Consider the following 21,619-nt stretch of genomic DNA (forward strand, 5'->3'; position numbering starts at 1 on the left):
TTTCAATTTCCATATGCATAATCCATGGAGGAAGGAAACCCCATGAAATCTATTTGGAGGTAACCAAAAGGTCTTTCAGGCATGAAGCTAGTCCATGCTCTACCTCCACAGCTTTTCCGGATTAACTTAGCTACAGATGTAGCAAGAACTGGCTATGTTCTGTGCTATCCTTCAAAAGTGCCCCAATCGGGGCTTAATGTTGTGGCAAGTTTGTCCCTATGTGATGTTTTGTTTCATGGAAGATTTTTTTCAAGCATATATTTGAAATTTCATTTGATGCTATCAGGTGATGATTAAAATCTAATCACTTCTAGAGCTTATCTTTGGCAGGCTATATTCTGTGAATTTATAATATGAGCCTTGAACTTCTTAAGGGACTTGTTTTTATTTTTGTTGTTGATTTACATGATGCTTTGTACAGGGTTGGCACACATAACAGCTTGTTTAGAATGATGGTTGTTATTTCTATAGCATTTTAAGAGAATTTCTATATTACGCATTTATCATTTATTTTAATAGTATGTTTAAAGTAGTTTATAAGATCTAGAATATAGTACACTAGTTTTTATAGTACCTTTTTTTCTATCTCTACTTTTTTTAAACAGCTTAAGGTTTAATTTATATGAAATTCACCTATTTTAAGTACACAATTCAATAACTTTAAGAAAATTAATTGAGGTGTACAACTATTACCATAATCTAATTTTAGAACATTTCTGATAATGGGTATCTACTCTTTGACAGCGATCATTTTAGGGTATTGTCATGGCATCTATTCACTAATGTATTCATTGTTTATTATTGAAATATACCTAAGAAATTTTTTAAAACTAGTATTTTTCCTCAGCATTTTAAATAAAGGGATTATTTTAAAATAGACCAGCTAGTAGTTTTATATTTACTCTTCTATTTTAGTAATTTCATATGCCATAGAGAGGGCTGTGCAGATCAGCCATTTGAACAAGCTGGCTTCTGGTAAGGAAAGAGATTTTAAAAGAAAACTAGACTGTTTAAAAATCAAGCCTGATATTGTCCTTTTTTATATTAAAAATGACCAATCAACAAACCACATTAAGTCAGCATTTGGTATTGGTGTATCCAAAAATTCTGCCCTGGGTATGGATACTTCTTGAATTAAGGAAGCATAATGATGGCCTCCCTTTCACTCAATAAAGGTTATGGAGTCTGGATTAACAGTGTTATACCAGTGGACATACAAGAAGACGGTAACAATAATTCATGATTCATTAATCAACTAGTAGAAAAATGTTAGGTGGTTTCCCAACTGTGGTTACTTTAGATTCGTAGGCTTAGTATAGGGTCTGAAGGTACTTTCACTAATTTAGTTGATGCCTGTATTTGTTGTTCCAAAGTGAACAGGTCTATACAAACCTACCCCCAAAGGCCAGTGTAGCTAAGAGGCTGAAGAAGGAGGCTGACAAATATAGCCTCTTAGAAAGAAAACATTTGATAGGGACTTATGAACTGAAGTTATATCTCTAGGTTCCACAACACAGTGGATCTCTGCATTCGCCCTCCAGAAAACACAAATAACCAGGTAGCAAGCTTTTAGAGTAAAATATGTACAACTGGTCACATCTCAGATTTCTTGCCAAAATTTGTGACTACTGATGAGGTTAGATAAGCATCTTTATGAAGGGTTATCTGTGCTACTGACATCTTAAGACCTTGCTGTACAACACCTTGGGATATGCACGAGTCAAGCATGGGTCCTTCATGGCAGTTTTGCTTCAAGAAAGCATCACCCTTGCCATGCAGCAGGCTCTTTGTCTACACTCCCTCAAAATCAGCCTTTACAATCTCCAGTGTCCACCTCTTCTATGATAGTTTCTGGGCCTAAAGGGAAGACATTTGATATTGTATAGCTTTAGCAACAGTGCTTTGACTCCATTGGAGGCAGATAGCACAACAATGAAGGCAAAAACAGAACATTAACAACACATGAGTATAATAGTTAAACCAAGAGGCAGCTTCTGTTACGAGGTGCCCCAGGACCCAAACCAGACGCAAAGCCAATCATTCGAAGTGGGGATTTGGTCTGAGAGATTGGTTATTTGTGTTTTTATATCAGTCATTAATTTAGTGATATTATCTGATTCATCAGGAATATAAAGAAAAAGTTGCTTCATAAGCAACATCTGGTTACAGGAATGGCCTAATATAACAACTATGGATGAAAAGAGATAAGAAGGAAATTTAGTGTACTTGCAAAGTAAGATCTTCTCCATCTCTGAACATATTCTGGTTGATTTCGTGTAGAGCAGTTACTAAAGGGACAGCTCTTGGCTTTTATAAAGGGGCCATATACCATATATGTTGCCCAGGAGTTGTCAGCAGTGGTTGTCAAAGTAATTTGGCTGAAAGTATAATATACTAGAGAGCCCACCAACATTCCACTGTCTAGACATGCTCCTCTTGACCGCTTATAGCAGGTGATCATGGGTCCAGTATTCAATAGGCTCAATGGAGATGAGTCTAACTGCTCAGGATGTTTCCCACTCTCTGGCAGGAATAACTTAACCAGTGTGGGGTAGTTACCACGTTAAGCCCTAGTAGGGCATCCCCTTCCCTGGTAGCATGTTTGTTGCTGCCTTCATGCATAAAACACACAGGTTGTCAAACAGGTCCGGGAGCAAAGAAGTTGTCTTAGTTATCCATATGTAAACCATGGTAGGCTTGGAGAAAGGTTGTCCCAACCAATCATATGAGGCAGACATCTCTTTGGCTGACTTAACGAAATAAGGACTGTAGATAAAAGTCATCCACTCGGACAACCGACATCCATTCAGTTTACTTCCCCAGTAAACTGAATCTGTGCTTTCAACAGAACATTTTTCCTTTCAATTAACCATGCTGCTTGAGGGTTATATGGGAAATGAAAGTGTCTTGCTATATTGTGTGGCATAGACATTATGTCCAGCAAAGTGGGTCCCTCAGTCACTGTCAACGCACTGGGGATATCCATACATAGTACTAGAGCCTCTAACCCTTTAATAGTACTGACTTGATAGTTTGCTTAGCAGGAAAATCTTACGGCAGTCTAGTAGCAGTGTCCACATGAGTTAACACATGTTTCCTTCCTTACAGGGAGAGGTCCTATATAATCTAATTGCCAATTGGCTACAGGGAGAACAGCCCTGTAAATGTGTCCTGCTTGATTTGGGCTATACCATGGTCACAATAGAGAACAAGGTAAACCGTTTGCAGCACCTGCTGGGAGGTACTATCTTCTAGCTCAATCCTGCCCCCATGGCTATCTCCTAGCCTACCCTTGCATTTCTATGGCCACTTTTGTTTTGTACCCAGGTCACAAGTTCAGCAACCTGAGCCAGCATGATGCTTCTAATTTTTGTTAAGAGTGTCAGCTTCTATATTTCCTGGAACCGAGTCTTTTTAGCGTGCAACCACATGAATGCAGTTAAATCAGCCGCAGGGTGTTGCAGTTTCTCCCATATGTCTTGCCGCATGTTCATGCCCCATACGGTTTGTGCAAAATCATGCACTTTTTTTGTTCCCATTGAGCTAGCCACATAGTAAGGCCTTTGAATACAGCCCAGCTATTAGTGCAAAGAATCAAGGGCCGGGGCTCCTGTGTGATTATTAACCAGGCAGCTCTCAACTCAGCCCACTGAATATTCTGATGTTCATCTGTTTCATACCAAATTGTACCCATTTGTAGTTGTATAGCAACAGCAGTCCAAATACAGAGGTTTCCCTGCTAGAGTCACCTGTATACCAAACATCACCCTGGATGGGTGGCACTCCTTCTCATACTGTGTCAGTCATTGAGGTAAAAGGAGGTAACAGGATGTCCTTTGGCTGTTCATATGTAACAAGGCCCAATACAGCATGCAGTTCTGGGCTTACAGAACTGGTTGACAGAACACTTCATTGTTGCAAATAGGCATGCCATTTATTCAAGGCACGTATTTGGGCTACAGTGGAGGTGGGTCATTTAAACAATCTTTCTATTCATCTCCTGACTGACAGACCCATTCTCATAGTCATCAAAAGAGTTTTTGTTCACATCCCACCTGCTGTAAAGCATTGTATTGCATCCCACCTGCTGCTAGGCCTTGTTCAGTGGGAGAGTATCTGGTTTCGGCTCCTTTCCATAATTGTGACCAAAGTCCTAAAGAGACTGCTTTACCATAGTGTGACTGCTGCAAGTCCCAACTCACAGTTTCAGGAATAGCAGTAACACTGAAAGTCCTAGCTATACCCTCTAAAGGGCATCTAAGGCCTGTGCCTGCTGTACCAGCACAGGAAGCCTGTTTAAAGCATCCTGTTGAGGTGCTTCTCAGACCCAAGGCACTGCCCTTTCTCTAACAAACACATAGAGTGTTCTCAAACACTGGGAAAGGTGTGGAATGAATGCTCTCCAATAGACCGAAAGACCCATAAATATTTGGATTCCTTTTACCATTTCAAAGTTGGAAATTGTCGGACGTTTTCAATTACTATACCAGGTAGCAAATAAGTCTTACTTGAACACCTAACCCCTAAAAACTTCACTATGAGCCCTGTGCCCTGGATCTTCTATGGGTCAATTGCCCATCCCTATTCCTACAAATGAGCACACAATGCAACAAGACTGCCTGTATTACATTAAAATCTTCAGACATTGACATAATGCTACCAACACAATAAAACCAAGAAAGAAAAGACAGTTTTTTTGTTTTGTTTTGTTTTTTGTTGTTTTCCTTTTGAGATGGCAGATAGGAGCCAGTGCTAGTGTGTCTCTCCTACTTGGAAGGACAGAAAAGTGTCTGGTGATTCACACTGTGAACTTTTGATACAGGAATCACTGCAGGAACTTACCAGAAAAATTGAAAACATCCACAGATTCTTTGAAAGAAGTGATATGCCACAGCAAACTGTGAGACAGGTGAAAAACTGTGAGTTCCCAGAATGCAAGAAGGGGAGAGCCTGCCTTCAAACACATCCCCACTGGGAATCTGAAAATCCAGACATGGGAGAAGGCTTTAACCCTACCTAGAGCTGCAATGGATTTAGGGAGTGGCATGACATATAAAAGTAGACGCAGCAGTGTGAAGAGCCTTATAGGCATTCCCAGTCTCCAGTGTAAGCCCGGGGAAGCTATTCCTAACTATCTCACAGGTGCCCGTGGGGAAGGCACCAAACTCAGGAAAGAGACACAGGGAAGCAAGAAGGGTGTTGCAGATAACAAGCACAGGAACTGGGCACGTGGATTGGCAGGCAGGTATGGAGGGGCAAGGCCTGAAAGCCATGTTTGCTTTCTCAGTGGGGAAGCTTATGGCATGGGGCAGGTCTGAGTTCTACGCACAGGCTGCCTGGAGCTAAACTTGGTGCTGATAGTGGGGCACTGTGGGAGTGAGACTGGCCTCACCAATGGCCTGAAAGCTGGGCGAGGACTTTCACTATTGGCTATCCCCAACTCCTCTTGTGAACTGTACTGCACAGCAGGGGCAGTCATACTCCCCTCTGGAATGTAGCCCCTTTGGATTGAGATCCACCTTCTAATCCCCTGCAATGGCCACAGCCAGCACCATCCAAGGAGAGTCCAAACTCAGACCCACCTCACCCAGCCCCCACTTGGTATTTCTTTACCCACCTTGATAACTTAATACAGAAGACATAAACCCTTGGGAGCTTTATGGCTCCACCCATTGCCTGAAAAAACAGACTACTTTACCTGGCCAACTTAGGGCAAGCTCAAATCCCACTGCTGCTACCAGAGCTGATGCTCTCTTACAAGCACCACCACCTGGCTGAAGGCCAACCAACTCAGGCCATTACAGCAACTCCTGGCAGAATAATCCTACTCCCAGGAAGGAGAAGACAACAGCTAACTCCACTGCCTACAACACTTTGGCTAACCAAAGGTCCTGACAACTTCACTACTGGTAAAACCAGCATTCGAGAAAGCCAGCACATTAGGCCTATCTACAACCAAGGAACTTCACAAAGTCTACATCACTCCCCTGCCACCTCCATCAGAGCAAATGCTGTAATCCACAGCTCAGAGACCTGAAGACTGGTCACATCACTGGATGGTTTGCAGACATTCCCTAGAACCTGGTAGCCCCATTGGGTGACTAGACCCAAAAAAGCAAAACAATCACTGTGGTCCGGCTCTCAGGAAGCCCTATTCCTTGTGGAAAGGGGAGAGTACCACATCAAGGGATTATCCCACCAGGCCTTGAGTCCCAGATCTTTCTTCTGGTGGGAAGTTTCTCACAGCAGAGGCATAATTGCAGTGCTAGGCACAGAGGAAATGTCTGTACTTCTACCCCAACAGGCATGCAGCCTCTGTGAATGTGAAGGGCCTTGGAGAAGAGGTCCTTGTTCCCCCATGGCACTCTACTGCAGACACAGCTGGGGCTCCCCCCACAGAAATACAGCATAGATGCACCTATAGACAGGCTTCAGGGGAAGCAAAGCCTCACAGGAGGCACACTTACCAGATTCAGGCCTGCACAAGAGGCAGAGTCACAATTCCTCCCTACTTGAAACTCAACATTTCCATAGATGAAAAGAGGTGTCTGTCTGATCTGAATCGCCAAAACACTGGGATAGGAGTAAGACTATCAGGTGAGCTGGCAGGGGAGCTGAGGTAGGTCCCACTCTTTACCCTGATAAAACCCAGCACATATAATTGAGCCACATCAAGGCTGGGACCTGGACCCACTGTTGGGTATTACATCTACCCACTTAGCTACAGCTGGTGCCTACGCAGGGATACCTCCTCTATCGACCTGAAGCCTGAATCATCTATATGGTAAACAAAATACTGGAGGACAACTAAATAAAGAAATAAAGTGTACACTAAGAGAGAATGAGATGAGATAAGCATCAAGAGATCCCTGCCATTCCAACTCCATAGGAGACAGTGAACTCACCCACACACAAGAACATAACTGCTATAAGCAGCACTGAGGAAAGCCAGTGCACAAATACTATAACTAAGGGACTCATAGAGAGTCTTCACTCCTACAAGCACCAAGAATCAAATTAGACTGTAATATACATTAAAGTCCAATCCCTAAAAGGAGGGAAAAAATTCTTAACACAGTTCAATCAAAACTAAATTCAAGAACAAATGGAAGAAATCGTTTATCCAAATGAGTAAAAACCAGAAAAGTAATTCTGGTAATATGACAAAACAGGGTTCTGTGATAACTCCAAAAGGTCACACTAGCTCCCCAGCAATGGATCCAAACCAAGAAGAAATCTCTGAATTGCCAGATAAAGAATTCAGAAAGTTGATTTTTAAGCTACTTAAGGAGGTAACAGAGAAAGGTGAAAACCAGCTTAAAGAAATTTTTTGAAAATACATGATACAGATGAAAAATTTTCCAAAGAAATAGATATCATAAAGAAAAAGCATCACAGCTTCTGGAAATAAAAGACACACTTAGAGAATTACAAAATGCACTGGAAAGTTTCAACAATAGACTAGACTAAGTAAAAAAAAGAACTTCAAAGCTCAAAGAAAAGGCTTTTTAATTAACCCAATCAGACAAAGACAAAGAAAAAAATGAATTTAAAAAAATGAATAAAGTCTCCAAGAAATATAGCCAAAATGGCCACAAATAAGAATAATTGGTGTTCCTTAGGAAGAAGAGAAATCTAAAATTTGGAAAACTTATTTGAGAGAATAATCAAGAAAAACTTCCCTGGCCTTGCTAGAGATCTAGACATCCAAATACAAGAAGCTTAAAGAACTCCAAAAAAATTCATTGCAAAAAGATTATTACCAAGGCACATAGTCTTCAGGTTATCTAAAGTCAGGACAAAGAAAAGAATCTTAAGAGCTATAAGAAAAAAAGATCAAGTAACCAATAAAAGAAAACCTATCAGATTAACAGCAGATTTCTCAGGAGAAAACTTACAAGCCAGAAGGGATTTGGGTTGTATCTTTAGCCACCTTAAACAAAATAATTGTCAGCTAAGAATTTCATATTCAGGAAAACTAAGACTCATAAATGAAGGAGAGATAAAGTCTTTTTCAGACAAACAAATGCTGAGAGAATTTGTCATTACCAAACTATAAGAAATCCTAACTGGGGTTCTAAATCTTGAAACAAAACCTTAAACTACACCAAAATAGAACCTCCTTAAATCATAAATCTCACAGGGCCTATAACACAATGAAAAAAGCAAGGTATTTAGGGAACAATTAACATGATAAATAGAACAGTACCTTACATCTCAATACTAACATTGAATATTAGTGGCCTAAACCCTCCACTTGAAAGATACAGACTGGCAGAATGTACAAATATCTACCAACCAAGTATCTGCTATCTTCAAGAGACTCACCTAATACATAATCCAAATAAACTTATAGTAAAGGGGTGGAAAAAGTTATTTCATGTAAATGGAAATCAAAAAGTGAGCAGAAGCAGCTATTCTTATGTCAGACAAAAATGACATTAAAGCAACAACAGAAAAAAAAAAAAAGATAGTGTATAATAATAAAAAAGATTAGTCCAACAGGACGATGTTACAATCCTAAATATATATGCACCTAACACTGAAGTTCCCAAATTTATAAAACTATTACTGCCAGACCTAAGAAATGAGATAGACAGCAATGCAATAACAATGTCAGACTCCAATACTCCACTGACAGCACCATCAGAAAGTCAACAAAGAAACAATGGGTTTACACTATACCCTAAAAAAAATAGACTTAACAGATATTTATAGAACATTTTACCCAACAACTGCAGAATACACATTCAATCCAGCAATCCCACTGCTATCCAAAAGAAGTGTTAGTATATCAAAAAGACACATGCACATGCATTTTTTATAGCAGCACAGTTTGCGATTACAAAAATATGAAACCACCCTAAATGCCCATCAACCAACCAGTGGATAAAGAAAATGTGGTATACATATGCCATGGAATACTACTCAGCTATAAAATGGAACAGAGGCCATTATTCTAAGTGAAGTCACTCAGGAATGGAAAACCAACTGTCATATGTTCTCACTTATAAGTGGGAGCTAAGCTATAAGGATGCAAAGGCATAAGAATAATATGATGGACTCTGGGGACTCAGGGAAGTGTGGGAGGGGGGTTAGGGATAGAAGACTACAAATTGGATACAGTGTACCTTGCTCGAGTGATGGGTGCACCAAAATCTCAGAAATCACCACTAAAGAACTTATCTATGTAATAACAACCACCTGTTCCCCAAAAACTATTGAAATAAAATTTTAAAATTAAAAAAAGAGATAAAAGATGGGAATGAGAACAGACAAGTCTCCACCACCATTCTGGGACAAAGCGTAGGACTGTAAAGATAGCCCTGGGGCAACAGTTGAAAAACCCACTGGTAACCTTGCCAGAAAAGCAAATTGGTCTTGTGATCGTTTGGAGAGAGAAATGCTGAAAAAGGCATTAGCAAAATATAAGACAATGTGATATGTCCCCAGCAGGGATACTATATAGCTGACTACCTGAGTAATATTAGGAACTGAAGCATATATGGCTAGGGTTACCTTGTTCAACTCCCAGTAATCCACAGTCGTCTGCTACATACTGTCTGCTTTGTATTCAGGCCAGATGGGACTGTTAAACTGACTTTGAGCTAGTCAGATAATATACACCTTTGCCAGTTCCTCAATAGCTGCATTTATTTTAATATACCCCTGCCCACAAGGCAATTTGTTTGTTTAGCATTTACGACCTGCTTAGGGTCAGGGAGTTATATGGGGTCTCATTTTGCCACTCCTCCTGAAGATAGCCTTTACTGTAGGCACCTTCAATCTGAATTCTCCCTACACAGGACAGAGGGAGTTTTTCCAATTCCTAGATGTATTAAAATCCTTTTTACTCAGATTGTTTACATGCATAGCCATCAATGGCAGTCAATTGACCAGGGTGTCTTTGGATTTCCATGGATTAAAGTACATTCTGCCCCAGTATCTACTAAGGCAACAGTCTTCTCCTTATTCTGGAGGAACTAGTAAATGGTGAGTTCAGTATGGGGCCTCTGGTCACCCCCTATGGCTTGAACACAGAATCGACTTTGGCCTCACTCCTAATCTCAGGTCTGAGGTGGGATCCTCCCTTACTAGGCTAAGACGTTAGATGGGGGAGGGTTGAGTTGTTTTTCTCTTCTGCCAGAAGGGCAGAAGAACGGGATGAAACTGCTGATCAGGCTATAGTTCCCTCCATAAGGCTACTAATACAGCATTTGGTTGTACAGTTTTTTCTTGGGGTGCTCCTACTCCCAATAAATCACACCAGGTTAATTTACATGTGACTCTTATCAGTCACTTTCCCTCTTTTCTCCCATCTGTGGGGTTTTCTTTTTCCCCTTTGTTAGTTCTTGTCTGGTTACCAAGTGTACTCTGTCCTTGGCTTTCCTGGTTCCTCTTAAATCTGTGATGGCTTCTCCCACCTCCTATGGGATATACGTCTTATTCCACTATAGGACTCAACAAAGACAGTAAAGGGCCACACCATTTTTGTAGCAATTTGCTTTTTATCTCAACAGTACAAATTGCTTAATCAGATACTGCAAAAACCCAAGCATAGACGGCTCACCCTATTCCTAAGTCTCAGAGAAGTCCTTGCACTTCTTTGATCAGACTCTGGGAGGTCGTCCTTCCTGTTAAGTCCCCTTCATTAGACCAAGCCTCTTTCATAGCCAGGATGACCCAGTCCTTAAGGCTATGACTCCCTTCTGTTTACCTTGCATTATAAAGGTGTTGCTGCAGTGCTGGGTTGGATGGTGATAGCACTCATTTTTTCTGCTTCATTCCCAGCCAAGGAAACTCTGTAACTCACTGTGTCCTACAATTGGGCCATATGGTCACTTTCTTTTGCACAATTTTTGTTTTTGTTTTTGTTTTTGCTTGGATCTGTTTTAATGGATCTGTAACTCCAGGACCTCAGGACCTACTTGGATTGGATTGACTACTTATCAGACCTATGCCTAAGTCTTACCATATACATATATTCAACAGAAAAAATAAAGGCAATTGAGAATGAAACAAGACTTTGCATATATAGACAAAAGCAAAGCAAGCCACATATATTTAGTGGAAAATATATTTGTAAAATGGTATACCTCCAAAGCAAAAGGTCTGTTAAACTTATACAAAGAGATAAATTTAATTATCAAATGGTACACTTCCAAATCAAAAAGTTTAAATGACTTAATTTTAAAAAATAGGTCTTGATTTGCATTTCTCTAATGACCAGTGATGATGAGATTTTTAAAATATGTTTCTTGGTCGCACAAATGTCTTCTTTTGCTAAGTGTCTCTTCATATCCATCCTGTTCATATCCATACAATACACATGTATTAATGGGGTTATTTATTTTTTTCTTGTAAATTTGTTTAAGTTCTTTGTAGATTCTGGATATTAGCCCTTTTTCAGATGGATGGATTGCAAAAATTTTCTACCATTCTGTAGGTTCACTCTGATGATAGTTTCTTTTTCTGTGCAGAAGCTCTTTAGTTTAACTAAATCCCATTTGTCAATTTTGGCTTTTGTTCCCATTGCTTTTGGTGTTTTAGTCATGAAGTCTTTGTCCATGCCTATGGCCTGAATGGTATTGCCTAGGTTTTCTCCTAGGGTTTTTATGGTTTTAGGTCTTCCTTTTAAGTCTTTAAGCCATATTGAGTTAATTTTTGTATAACATGTAAGGAAGAGGTCCAGTTTCAGTTTTCTGCATGCGGCTAGCCAGTTTTCCCAACATTTATTGAGGTATCATCTCATGCCAGTTAGAATGATGATCATTAAAAAGTCAGGAAACAACATGCTGGAGAGGGTGTGGAGAAATAGGAACGCTTTTACACTGTTGATGGGAGTGTAAATTAGTTCAACCATTGTGAAAGACAGTGTGGTGATTCCTCAAGGATCTAGAACCAGAAATAGCATTTGACCCAGCAATCCCATTACTGGGTATGTACCCAAAAGATCATAAATTATTCTGCTATAAAGACACGTGCATACGTATGTTTATTGCAGCACTGTTCACAATAGCAAAGACTTGCAATCAACCCAAATGCCCATCAATAATAGACAACATAAAGAAAATGTAGCACATATACACCATGGAGTACTATGCAGCCATAAAAAATAATGGGCTCATTTCCTTTGCATGGACATGGATGAAGCTGGAAATCATCATTCTCAACAAACTAACACAGGAACAGAAAAGCAAACACTGCATGTTCTCACTCATAAGTGGGAGCTGGACAATGAGAACACATGGACACAGGGAGGCGAACATCCCAAACTGGGACCTGTTGGGAGGTATGGGGTTGGGGGAGAAATAGCATTAGGGGAGCATCCTACACTGGGACCTGTTGAGGGTAGGAGATTGGGGGAGGAAAAGCATTAGGAGAAATACTTAATGTAGATGATGGGTTGACAGGTGCAGCAAACCACCATGGCACATGTATATCTATGTAACAAACCTGCCCATTCTGCACATTTATCCCAGAACTAAAGCATAATAATAATAATAATAATAATAATAATAATAGGCCTAATTCCTTACCTTATACCGAGATCTACTTGGCTTAAACCCTATGATAACAAAATTAATTTAGCAATGAGAGCTTAATAAAACGAGTCAGAGAGCTCAGATCATTGTTTGACTTCGAACCAGCAGATCTGAAGAGATTTTGTCAGAAGGGGTCCAATGAATATACTTGTGATCTGAGGATCCACTGAGATGTTCCCAGGCAAAGGTATTCAAAATTATGTCCATGGTAACTTCAGAATTGTTAAAGATGAGATCACCATACAATATTTGAAATAAAAAGATAAAGCTGAATTTATGGATTACTATATTAAGAGAGAACAGTAATTATCAGGTCCGGTCAGTCTGAGCAGAGATAAGTGCTGATCTTATTTGGGTTTAAGAGGACCATGGAATTTTGGGGCACGTGGACTTTCATAGGTGTAAGTGGATAGACAAAGTAGAAGTGTGGTTACTCAAGTAAGACTGTTGTTGACTGATTAGCGCTCAGTGGTGTGTTTAGTAGAGATGCATTTATTCTACTAAATTACAGAATTTTTTGTTTAACCATTATACAAAACTGTCAATCTAATATACAATGAAGAAATATGTGATTCCTATATATGATATATAGATTGCCTTTAAGATAAATAAATCACCAGGGATCAATTTGGATGAATCAAATACTCAACAAACAACCATGTGATATGGTTTGGCTGTGTCCCCATCCAAATCTCAACTTGAATTGTAACTCCCAGAATTCCCACATGTTGTGGGAGGGACCCAGGGGAGGTAATTGAATCATGGGGCCAGTCTTTCCCATTATTGTCATGATTGTTAATAAGTTTCATGATATCTGATGGGTTTATCAGGGGTTTCTGCTTTTGCTTCTTCCTCATTTTTCTCTTGCTGCCACCATGTAAGCAGTCTTTTGCCCCCAACCATGATTCTGAGGCCTCCCCAGTCATGTGGAACCGTAAGTCCAATTAACGTTTTCTTTCTTCCCAGTCGTGGGTATGTCTTTATCAGCAGTGTGTAAATGAACTAATACACCAAGGTTTTCAAAAATCTGTAATACAAAGTTAAAGAAGCAAGAGATTGATCCTAATTGGTGGATTGGTTGGCTTGTAAAAGCATGTTTACTGAAGTGAGTTGTCACTGAATAATTGAACAGGTTTAAAATACATTCTGGTGGCTACTTATTACCATGGCTACAGAGCAATGAGACTTTTTCTAAATTTTTGGAAACTTTTGTATTCTTACTTTGCAGAAAGACTTTACTGGGTTTGACTCCCAGCTCTGTCACTTAATTTGCGTTATACCTCTGTATTTTGACAGATTGCTTGATCACTCAAAACCCCAAGAAAATAAATATGTCTACCTTATAAGATTAGAAAAAATATGGAAATCACCTAGTATTTTGCTTACATTCAAGGAATAAAAAAAATTTATATCATAATCTAAAGTAGACAAAAGTAGAAGCATGTAATACTACAGAGAAGTCACTGAGTGGCAGGCAGTTTTCTAGGGGCCTTCACATATTTTACTCACTTAAACCCACCAACAACCCTCTGGTATAGACAATATTGTTATCATTTTCTGCATTTTACAGAAAACTGAAAACACAATACTATTAAGTGAAATACCCAATGTCACACAATTAGTAAGCAGTGGAGCTGGAATTTGAATCTAGACAATCCCCCGTAGAGATTTTTGTGTTTAACTGTTATACAAACTGCCAATACTAACTGCTTTTGGATCTAGTATGATATGTCCAAGTATACTTTTCTTCTTATTTATCCATCTTTGCATTTGATGGGATCTTTGAATCTGTGGGTTAAGGTCTTTCTAAATTTTGGAAAACTCTCAGCTTCTATTTCTTCAAACATTGTTTCTGTGACAGTTTCTCTCCTCTTTTTCTGAAATGCCAATCACCTGGCTCTTACACCACCTTGCTGTGTATTTTGTGTCTCTTACTCTTTCTTCTGTATTTTTCATCCTTTTTTCTTTCAGAGTTTTATTCTTAATAATTTCTTCTGGGTTCTTTAGAAAGAAATATGCAATATGAAGAAATATATGAAAAATATATTTGATAATATAGATTGTCTTTAAGATAAATAAATCACCAGGGATTAAATTGGATGGATCAAATTTTAAATAGCCAAGGTTTTAAAAATCAGTTAGAACGTTTCTTCTTTTGTTCATAAGGGACTAGATTACTTGAACCAATTCTTTTGCCAAGAAACATGAGAAAAGCTGGACTTTTTTTTTTTTTTAAGAAAAATGCTTGAATTCGTGGTGGAAAACTTTTAAAAGTACTGAAGAACTACTGGGATAATATCCAGCATGAGACTGAAATTTAGAGATGTAATCTTAGCATGTATGTCCATGTTTTTAGGGGTCATTTGCTGATTAGACCAGGCTGCTGAAAGGCTGAGTGGTACTTTTTGACAGTCCTGTTGGGCTAGAGGACTGAGAGTTGAAGTATTGGCCCAACTGAAGATAAGGGCTTGCAGATTCACCATTCACTGGGTCGGGAACCCAAAAGGCTACACTGTGAAGGAAGGATGAGCCAGAGGTAAACCAATCCTCCCATGGACTTCACCTGAGCTTCCTGGGCCTTTAGAAAACTGTCTGGCACTCAGTAACTTCTCTATAGTATTACACACTTCTGTTTGTGTCTACTTTAGATTATGAAATAAAACGTTTTATTTATTGAATCTAAACTAAATACTAGGTGATATCCATATTTTTTCTAATCTTATAAGGTAGATATATTTAGTTTTTCTCAGGACTTTGAGTGATTAAGCAATCTGTTAAAATACAGAGTTATGAAGCAAATTAAACGACAGAGCTTGGAGTCAAACCCAGTAAAGTCTTTTTTGAAGTAAGAATTAAAGAATCTTAAGAGTTTAAGATTTCCTGAGGAATTTTCAATTCCTATAATTGGATTAATATGATCCGAGATTACTAGTGTCCCCTGAACCTGGAATCAATAAAGGAAAATCCTCTCTGGAGGAAGATAACATCATCTTACTTATCAAATCATTCCATTTTCAAATACAATGTTTGATCATAAAAATAACCAGGCTTATGAGGCAATAAGCCAAAATAAACATGATACTCTTTTGCATATATTAGGGTATCTGTGTAATATTCAAGAATAAACATTTTAACAGAGAACTGGAAGCTATGAAAAGTGACTTTGCAGATAGAAAAAATAAGCAGAAATTTGAAAAAGAAAAACCAGAATTAATGAATGGGATATTAAAAACAGTTTAAGAGATAAAGAACCCAGAATAAATTATTAAGAATAAAACTCTGAAAGACAACAGGATGAAAAACACAGAAGAAAGAGTAAGAGACACAAAGTATACAGGAAGAGGTTTAAGAGCCAGGTGATTGGCATTTCAGAAAAAGAGGAGAGAAACTGCCACAGAAACAGTGTTTGAGGAAACAGAAGCTAAGAGTTTTTCAAAATTTAGAAAGACCTTAACCCACAGATTCAAAGATCCCATCAAATGCAAAGATGGATAAATGAGAAGAAAAGTACACTTGGACATATCAGATTAAGAAGCAGTTAGGCAATATAACCAGAGAGAAAAATACCTTACTTTCAAAAAATCAAATTGACTTATCAAAAGATAAGCTATAAAAATAGATTCAAGATGATGAAATAAAATAACTACAACTTCAAATCATATATCAACTCAGCTGAGCACAGTGTCTCATACCTGTAATCTCAGCATTTTGGGAGGTTGAAGTGAGAGGATCACTTCAAACCAGGAGCTTGAGACCAGTCTGGGCAACAAAGCAAAACCCCGTCTCTACAAAAAGTAAAAATAAAATAAAATTAAAATTATGTATCAAATAAAATATTCTCCAGGAATGTAAATTTACAAGACCTATAACTGGCAAAAAAAAAAAAAAAAAGTCTTATACCCAGAAAATAAGAGAACTTTAAAATAAAATTTAAAATGAGATTTTAAGGAACACTTTACAAAAATAAACCCAAATAGCCATAAAATCTTATTAGCAATCAGAAAATGCAAATTAAAATTATAATGATTTTGCATGTTTGTGATATACAGATGTATAAACACTGCATATGTAATGGCTGACAATACTAAATATTGGCTAGAATGTAGAACAACTGAAACTGCCACTCCTGATGAATGGACACAGCAATTGTTGTCACCACTTCATTGAATAATTTGAATAATTTTTAATTATCGACTAAAGTTGAAAATATATCTACTCCATGGGCTGGTAGTTTCAACATGGCTACCAGCATAGCCAAGAGAAATATGTATATATGCACTCAGAGACACAAGGATACAGACAACATTCTGTTTGTAATAGCCCCACACTGGGGTGGGGAAAGGCTCCCAAAGCACATAAATACAACATGGCATTTTTGTTCCATGGAATACAATATATCCAAGACAAAGAAAACACCATAGTAACATGCAACAATATGAATGATTGGAAAAAGTGAATGAAGTAAGCCAAGCCCAAAGTAATTATATCACTTACATTAAGTTCAAAACTCAGGCAAAACTAAACTACAGTATTTTAAATGTACACTAAGGTGTTAAAAGTATTTAAGAAAGCAAGAGATGATTATGATAAAATTCGGAACAGAATGTATTTAGGACAGAAATAGAAATAGACATAAATGCTAGTTATAGAGGAATGCTCTAAGAAATTAAAGAAGTATTCATTAAAAAAAATACTTTGTAGGCATTACAGTGATGTTTTCTAAGTATTCAACACCATGAGAAAATGTTTGTGATTGTAAACAAATGCAAGAATGAGAATACACAGAACATGAGTTTAATTATTCAAAAAATATGATTCTATATTAAGTGGATGTATAAGCATAAATCTCATATAACACATATATATGATTTAAAGAAAAGACTGGAGACAAATATATCAAATGTTTATTTCTGGATATTGAAATTGCCATAGATCTTGGAAGGTTATTTTTTTCTAAGTATTCTGTTTTTCTACTATTTGCTAATTTTTAAATCTATGAAATATATTATTGATCAAAGAGAAAAGTTATATAATTCACATCAAGAACTTCAGATATCTCAAACAGATTAAAACAATTCATCGTTGTGCAGTCCTATATACGAGAGTATCTATAACTTTTTCTTAGTAATTTATCATGAAGGATAATGCTTTTTATTTTATTTAAATTTTAAATTCCTGGAATCTTTTATGGATTGTGCATTTTTAGTATAGATTCTACATAGTAATTTATGTATTTATGCTTAGACTATATAATTACTTGACAACTTACGAATTTTCTTCTGTTAACCTTAATATATTGAAATAAGATAATTAAATTTTACTTATTGAAAATACCATTTTTTTATTTAAACAGAAAAATACTATAATTTGTCTCAGATGCATTATTGGTTCTGTCTGGAAAGCAAATAGATTGAAAGCAGGTGGTCTTTATTTGTTTAGCGTATGGAAAAATTAAGGATTTTGTTAAGTATAGTAGTTCCCTCTCCAGTCTCATAAGCAAAAGAGAGCTCTACAAATTTGTATCTTTAGAAGTATAATTTCTGATTTTAAAACAAATCTTGTGGAAAAGTTCCAAATATTTTATAAAGTCAAATTACAACTTTTTTTGTATACGTCTGAGTACATATAGTCACAAATCCAAATAAATGAAATTAGCCTAATTTTACAGTGAAAAACTGCTAATAAATAGCTTATTATCTATGTCAACTCTTTTCCTAGTGTAAAGGACATACAGTTTATTATGAGAAATCACTATATATCATATTTATGGACATGACAAGAGGACAAAAGGTATTCTTATCCCAAAAGTATGAACAAAACCCATGAAGTTTCCAAAGTAAGAGATCAGGTTAGCTAAAATTGGTAACGAAATGAATCTACTCTTAATTATTAAACAAATATTTTGTTGTCCAGAAAATTGTTTCTACAGAAGAAAAAGTCAGTAGAAAAATAAAAGCATACGATTAAATAAAAGGACAAATAGATATGTCGTTTTTTTCCCAACTATTTTAAATATCTTTTCCCCTTGAATTATAACAGGAGGCAACTGTGTAATTGCATTAAGGGAAGGCCAAGTCATTCCACAACTTCTGCTTTTTTAATGAACTGGGGATAAATTATACCACTCTCAAAGTTTTCCAGTGAAAATCCCAACAACCTTGGGCTATGCATGCCTAGTTCTATAGCTTGGAGGATCAGACAACACAGTTCATAAGGGGTAGCTCAGGGTACATGGTAACTTGGTGATCCATGGTTAAATGTTAGTTTCTACAAGTCCCAGTAACAGGCAATGGTTTTCCTTTTAAAAGAGTAGTTGCCTGCAGAAGATAACAGGGCTTTGCTCCAAAACCCTATACTACGAGTCACCTATAGGGACTTGCAAAAAGTTTCAAACAGCATCTGCATGTCTTACTGACACTTCAAGCACCACTGGTTCTGCTGTATAATATGGTTCAAGTAGCCTAACAGTTGGACCTATTGCAGAGCCTTCTCTGGTTCTGGGCTTCACTAAAAAATAGCAGCCTTTCAGGTGACTTGGTAAATGAGTTGGAGTAACACACTCAAATGAGGACTATGTTGCCTACAAAATTCAACAAAGCCTGCTGGCTATTGTGCCTCTTTATTGGTTGTGAGAGCCAGACACCACATCTTATCCTTAACCTTCAGAGGGATATCTGAACATGCTGCACACAGTGTTCAGTGGGGCACTGAACATGCCCCACATGGGGGTCATAGAGCCCCCCAAGTTTGTGTCATTTTTCTTTCTCAGTCTTTTACATGCAAATGTCTTAACAATTAGTCTAAAGTCATTACTTCTTCTTCTTTGCCATGTCCACTTAGCATAATATCATAAATGTAGTGGACCTATGTGATGTCATGTGGAAAGAAAAGGTGATCAAGTTCCCTGCTTGTTGTTTCTCACATAGCCAGGATTCATGTGTCCAGTAACCAAATGGTGGAAATGGAAGCGTCTTCATTCACTATTACCCTTAGTCGTCCACTTGCAAAATTTTTGCTTCCTGTAACGACGATTTTAGATTCTGGTATCTAGAAGTCTTGTTCCAAAGGGAGGAATGCTTCCACCAGGAGATACGGCAATGATTCTATTAAGTGAAAATGACACTGGTCTCTGATGACTATAGGCTCTTTATGCCTTTCAGTGAGCAAGCAAAGAAGGGAGTCAGTGTACTAGCTAAGGTGATTGATCCTGATTATGAAGGAGAAATTGGTTACTGCTATAGAATGGAGGTAAGGAAGGACATGTCTGCAACACAGGAGATCCTTTAGGGCATTTCTCCATACTGCTACGTCCTGTCATGAAAGCCTACATAAAACTACAACAACCCAATTCAGACAGGAATTACTGATAGTCTAGAGCCTTCAGGAATGAAGATCTGAGTCACCGCACCAGGCAAAGAACCACAACCTGCTGAGATAATTGTTGAGGGCAAAGGAATATGGAAAGTGTCATGAACCAGCTGCAACCATCTGATCAGCTGCAGAAACAAGAATTGTAATAGTTGTATTATTTCCTTATATTGTTATAAACCTATTTGTATATATTTTAACCAAATATTTTCCTTCCCTCTCTCATCTCCTTATCATCTAACAGAAGATGCATTAATAACAATTAACTTTACATCACAATGTTTCATATACAGGATATCAAAGGAGGAGAGCGAACATCACCCAAGTACTTTGCATTCCCATCTGCGTAAAGGGTTAGTGCATTCTAGGTTGTGAGCAGGAGGGTTGTGTCATGTTAGGCAGAAGTATGACTTCATTATGATATTACATGGCGATTAGGCATGATTTCATGAGATGTAGATGGGTGCCAACTTGACAAGGGTGAAATGTTTTAATGTCAGTTTGACTAGGATACAGTTCCCAGCAATTCAATCAAACACTAATCTAGGTGTTCTTATGAAGGTGTTTTGTAGCTGTGATTAAAGTCCATCATCACTTGACTTTAATAAGAGAGATTGCCTTAGATGATCCAGATGATCTGATTCAATCAGTTGCAAGACCTTAAGAGCAAGCTGAAGCTTCTCTGAAGAAGAATAAATTCCGCCTATGGACAATGACCATAACCCATGCCCAAGAGTGCCAGCCTGCCCTTTCTGACCATTTTGTGCCCTTTGAATTTTGGATTTGCCTAGCCAAAGCCCACAGTCACGCAAGACAATTCCTCACAATAAATCTCTTACGATATATTTCCTACTGGTCTGTTTCTCTTGTTGAACTGATGTTCCTATCTTACTCTCAGCATCAAAGCACTAAGCCTAAGGCCTGACAAATATTAAGGTGACATCAAAAACTATTTCATTTATAAAGCATATTTTTCTATTTTAAATAATTCAAAAAAAATTTTCTTAATTACTTAATCTTTGTAACCCAGTACCTAAGTTCATCGTTTGGTGAATTCATAAGTATTAAATAAATGTTTACTGAAAAAACAAATGAGCGAATTAATTAACAAATGATGATTACAGCTACAGATATTTATAAACAGCATATCATGGCAGAGAATTTTTACAAATCACTATATTTTGTAGATTTGAAACAAACAGATGCTAGCACTTAGTTAACTGCAATTTCACTTTGTTTCTCCCAAAAATGATGCTCTTAAGAACTATAATGAAATTACTTGGGGATGAAGATAATTTGCTCCTTAATAAACATCTCTGTGAAAGAGTAAGTTCTTACTTTTTTGAGTATTACACAACTTCCTCATGACTCTTGAATCACAGGGCCAGGAGAGCTACTGAGGTCATCAGTCCAGCCATTTGTTTCCCAAGTACTTCCCTGATTTCACTCTAATAAATGAGAGAAGTCACGGGGAGAAATCACTGCTGAAAATTGGTCCAGGCATCTGGTAGCACACATTTTAATGAAGGTGCGGGATATGTGATGTGGAATGATTTTTGTTTTTGCAATAAGGGGAGCATGACAAGAAAAAAGGAAGATGCAAGGAAAAGAGAAAGGGGCGAAAGAAATGCCCTGGACTTTTAAAGGTAAGTTGGAGAATATTGATGATGATGCTGTCAATTAATATGTATCTAAGACAATATAAG

The 21,619-nt window shown here is 37.7% G+C and overlaps 1 long non-coding RNA gene across 1 annotated transcript; it reads left to right on the forward strand.

The window, feature by feature from the left end:
* The first annotated feature begins 627 nt into the window (after positions 1-627).
* LOC116563553 lies at positions 628-20,758 on the forward strand. The gene is made up of 2 exons (XR_004274452.1): positions 628-3,213; positions 20,475-20,758. It is a non-coding gene; the product is annotated as an uncharacterized LOC116563553 (long non-coding RNA).
* The last annotated feature ends 861 nt before the right edge of the window (positions 20,759-21,619 follow it).

The sequence above is a fragment of the Sapajus apella genome, unplaced genomic scaffold, assembly GCF_009761245.1.
Source record: "Sapajus apella isolate SASKATOON/1434 unplaced genomic scaffold, GSC_monkey_1.0 scaffold35, whole genome shotgun sequence".
NCBI classification, from domain to species: domain Eukaryota; kingdom Metazoa; phylum Chordata; class Mammalia; order Primates; family Cebidae; genus Sapajus; species Sapajus apella.